This window comes from Acinonyx jubatus, chromosome A1, assembly GCF_027475565.1.
Source record: "Acinonyx jubatus isolate Ajub_Pintada_27869175 chromosome A1, VMU_Ajub_asm_v1.0, whole genome shotgun sequence".
In the NCBI taxonomy this organism is placed as follows: Eukaryota; Metazoa; Chordata; class Mammalia; order Carnivora; family Felidae; genus Acinonyx; species Acinonyx jubatus.
This window is the reverse complement of record NC_069380.1, coordinates 83,975,710-83,980,736: the sequence shown is the minus strand read 5'-3', so window position 1 is coordinate 83,980,736 and position 5,027 is coordinate 83,975,710. Positions and strand designations below refer to the sequence as shown.

Below are 5,027 nucleotides of genomic sequence, written 5' to 3'. Positions count from 1 at the left end.
TCTCTTCCCTTTCTATGACCATTGTGTTCCTCTCTGTTACAGACAGTCCCCTGTATGTTTAGCTCCTGAGTCCATCTCTTCCCTTCCTACTCTCTTCAAGGTGGCCTCTTCTCTATATTTAGTTATGGAGAGATTTTTCTGCCAGTCTTCAGGTCATTTTTATGGATTATTCTCACTCGTGAATATTATCTTGTATCGATGGTAAGAGGTGAAAGTATATTCTTCCTACTCCATCATCTTCCCTGGAAGCTAAATAAACGGACTTTAAGAAAAAATAGTGTTTGGGAAACTGGATAGCCAAATGGAAAGGGATGAAACTGGACAACTTTCTTACACCACACATGAAAATAAACACGAAATGAGTTAAGTCCTTAAATGTGAGAGTTGGATCCATAAAATTCCTAACATTAAACGTAATCATTGGCCTTAAAAACATATTTATGGACATGTCTCCTCAGGAAGGAGAAACAATAGAAAAAATAAACTGCTGGAACTTCAAAATAAAAAGCTTTAACACAGCAACAGAAACCATCAGCAAAAGAAACAGTCAACCTAGTGAATGGGAGAAGATATTTGCAAATTATATATACAATAAAAAGTTAATATTAAAAATACATAAAGATCATAGACAATTTAACATCATAAAACAAAGTATCCAATTTAAAAATGGGCAGAGTATCTGAATAGATTTTTGTCCAAATAGTACAAACAGATGAGCAACAGATATATGAAAATACGCTCAACATCACTAATCATTGTGAAAATGTAAATAAAAACTATAATTTGATACCACCTCACACCAGTCAGAGTGACTACTAAGTCAAGGAAAAGAAATAACAAGTGGGGGAGCCTGGGTGGCTCTGTTGGTTAAGCGTCCGACTTTGGCTCATGTCATGATCTCACAGTTTGTGAGTTTGAGCCCCACATTGGGATCTGTGCTGACAGCTCAGAGCCTGGAGCCTGCTTTGGATTCTGTGTATGTGTCTCTTTCTCTGCTCCTTTCCCACTTGCACTCTGTATCTCTCTCAAAAATAAATAAATATATTTTTTTTAAGTTTAAAAAAAGAAAGAAATAACAAGTGTTGGCAAGAATATGGGGAAAAGGGAAACTTTTTGCACTATTGGTGGGAATGTATGTAGGTGCAATCACTGTGAAAAACAATATGGAGGCTTCTACTAAATTAAAATTAGAAACATCATATGATACAATAATTCCTGTTATTTTTATTCACCCAAAGAAAATGAAAAGACTAATTTGAAAAGATGCATCCTGTAGTTATTGCAGAATTATTTTCAATAGTCAATATATGGATGCAACCCTAGTGTCCATTGATAGAGTGATAATATGGTGTGTGTGTGTGTGTGTGTGTGTGTGTGTGTGTGCATGTGAGTGTGCATGTGTGTGTGATGCGGTAGTACTCAGCCAGAGGAAAAAAAGGTATCTTTCCATTTGCAACAACATAGATGGACCTATAAGGTATTATGCTATGTGAAATTAGACAAATACAAAGATAGTAAGATTTCATTTATACATGGACCATAAAAAACAAGAAAACAGACTCCTAAATACAGAGAACAGACTTGTGGTTTCCAATGGGATGGTGTTGCGAGAATGAGCAAAATTGATCATGGTGATTAATAGGTACAAATTTCCAATAATCAAATTAGTAAATCATGGAGCTAAAAAGAACATCATAAGGAATACAATCAATAATATTGTAATAACATTGTATGGTGACAGATGGTGACTACATTTATCACTGTGAGCATTGAGAAATGTACAGAATTGTCAAATCAATATGTTGTACACCTGACAGTAATATTACACAATTTTATCTCAATAATAGATTTTAATTAAAAAATTAAAAAGGAAACATCAAACTGGATAAAACAGTACTTCTTGGAGAAAATGAATGTCTGTGCCTCTTCCTATGTTCTACTCTCAGGTCAGGATGGTAGTCAAAAATTAGAATAAGCTTTCACTGCCTTCTTTGCTTCTGTGATGGAAAAATATAATGACAATAATCCTTGTTCACCTTTGTGGGTGATTTAAGAAACATTATATACACTTCTATGTACTTGCTAACAAATACCTTTTATTCAAATATTTTTTATTAATGCATCTCTTTACTGAATTCCATTGTTTTGTTTCAAACACAATAAGACTTTTGAAGATTTAATGGTTGGTTTCTAAAATAATCTATGTTTCTAAATAGACATTCTGTGTAGCTGAAGAAAGACTCAAACCAGAGACTTTTATTTCCACACTGGAACTCGTTTTGGATATAAAATACAGCAGTGATATCTCTTAAAGTATTTTGGTGTTAGATACTTTCCCAAGACCTTTACAGCTTTCATAACCTCCTTGTTTCTAAGGCTATAAATTACGGGGTTCAGCATGGGTTGAGAATAGTGTAGAAGATGGAGATACCTTGATCCAGTGCTGGGGTATGGGAGGAGCCAGGTGTCATGTACGCCACTATCCCTGGTCCCAGGTAGAGACTCACTACAATCAGGTGAGAAGAGCATGTGGATAGGGATATTTTTCTCCCCTCAGGAGAGTGTATTCTGAGAACAGTGAGGAAAATTCGAATATAGGAGGTCACTATTAGACTAAAGGGGATGAGTATAAATATTATACTTACCACAAACATCATTTCATAGTGTGAAGTGTCCTCACAGGATAACTTCAGGATGGCTGGTATCTCACAGAAGAAATGATTTATCTTCAGACCACAGACAGAAAAACGCATGGTGTAGATGGTTTGAATGAGTGAATTTAGAGCAGCCCCAGTCCATGATGACACTGTCATTACCAAGCATACCTTAGAGTTTATGATAATTGTGTAATGAAGGGGGTTACAAACAGCCACAAATCAGTCATAGGACATAAAGGTTAGGAGAAGACACTCAGCACCACCTAGAGTTAGGCAGAAGAACATTTGTACTCCACAGCCAATGTAAGAGATGCTGTGCTTCCCTAAGGAATGGTTGATAACCATCTTAGGAACCAAACTGGAAATATATAACAATCAATGATGGAAAGCTGACTGAGCAAGAAGTACATAGGGGTGCAGATGTGGGAGTCCACCCAGATCAGAAAGATGAGTATGGAGTTCCCTGTGAGGGTAATGAAGTAGATGAGAAGAATGAGGTAGACCAGGAAGCTGACATACTGGAACTCAGGGAAGAGACCCAAGAAGATGAAATCTGTAGTGGATGTGTCATTTAATTTTGCCATATCCCAGCCTCATCAGTGGCAGCTGTTGTGTGGTAAGAGGAAAGCATAGGTCATCTGTTACATCTTATGTCTTGTTATGAGCTTTTGATTTTATACATTTTTTTTCTATCCATTATTCCTTCTACCTCCTCACAGACCCAAATAGCATGTAAAACATATTGAGAAACTCCTAGGTTTAAGAATATATGGATAATTCAGGAGAGTTGCACACAGCTTGGAGAAAGCATGGAACCTCTGTGTTCTTTCCCATATGCCTTGCCCTACGCATGTCTGCCATCTAAATGTTAATATGCATCCTCTATTATATCTTTTTATATTAAACAGGTAATACAGTTAAAAAATCTTGAGGTTTTCACATTTTAAACGTATTATGTGATAAATATTATATGTAATTATTTTACTCCACTATTTAAAATGTGTTTCACATCTATATTATTATAGTACTCACCCAAGAAATTAAAACCCATTATTTGGAATTTCCTGAAACAACTATTCTCCACAGTTTTTTGTGTCATTTTAGTTTTGAATTGTCAAAGAAACCATATCCCCAAGTATCTTACATAGATTTTCTTCCACTCTGTGTAATTTATCTCTTTCTCAATCTTTTATAGCCATTGCAAAATTAACTACATATTTTGCATGTTCAAAATTTTTAAGAGTTTAAAAACAACAACATCAAAGCACTAAACCATGTACAAGACCCTTCCAAGAACAGAATTCTGTATGATTGCATATATAAAATTCATCCTGATCTTAAGGGATTCAACCTTTTGGAACAACTTGCTCTACCTGTCTATTCTGAGCTCATTTCTGTATTTCCAACAACTTTTTAAATACATTCACCAGATACCCTGACAACACTTTCAACTCATCATGACAAAAGTGATCTCAGCCATTTATGCCATTACCACTCCATTACTATAAACATTCAGGCTTAACTCTTGAGACCACTTTTGATTTCCTTGCTTTCTATATTTAATCAGTTACTTCTCCCAGCCATATTAAACTAAGTATTTGTAACACACACATCTTCTTTCCAAACCTATTATTTCACTCAATTCTAAGTTTTTAATGCTCATTTTCCTGACTTTCTAGTCTCTTTTTCCTTCAAACCATAATCATCTTAAACCATACTTGTGATCAAGTCACTCTTTGGGGCAACTGTGAACCTGACCTGTTTTCCCTTGCAGGTTAAAGACTTTTTTCCTTGCTGCTTTCATGATTCTTTCCTTGTCTGTGTGCTGTGTGAATTTCATTCTGAGATACTTTGGTAATAGTTGATTTTTTTTTAATTTAATAAGTTGGATTTTGTTGTATATTGATGTCTGTGTTCTTTGCCAAATTAGGGAAGTTTTCAACTATAATTGTTTAAAAACTCTTCTGCTCCCCTTTCTCTCTCTTCATCTTCTAGACTCCTACAATATTAACAGTGTTCCTCTTTAATAAGTTTCTGAGTTCTCTAAATTACATATCGTGATCTTTTGCCTTTATTTTTCTTTTTTCAGCTTTATTATTTTCCATAACTTTATTTTCCATACCACTGATTTGCTGTTTTCTTCATCCATCCTTGCTTTCATGGCACCTTTAGAGATTGCAACTTGGTTATAGTATTTTTAATTATGCCAAGACTAGATTTTACTTGTTTTATCTCTACAGAAAGGGATTTTCCAGTGTCTTCTGTGCTTTTTTCAACCGCAACTAGTATTCTTGTAATTGTGGTTTTAAGTACTAGTTTAGACATCTTATATCTCTGTTGACTAAATCCCTGGTTTCCATTTCTGCCTGT

General features: G+C 35.0%; 1 pseudogene; it reads right to left on the bottom strand.

The window, feature by feature from the left end:
- Positions 1-2,256: 2,256 nt before the first annotated feature.
- On the bottom strand, positions 2,257-3,327 carry LOC106974635 (olfactory receptor 2L2-like; annotated as a pseudogene).
- Between the last annotated feature and the right edge of the window lie 1,700 nt (positions 3,328-5,027).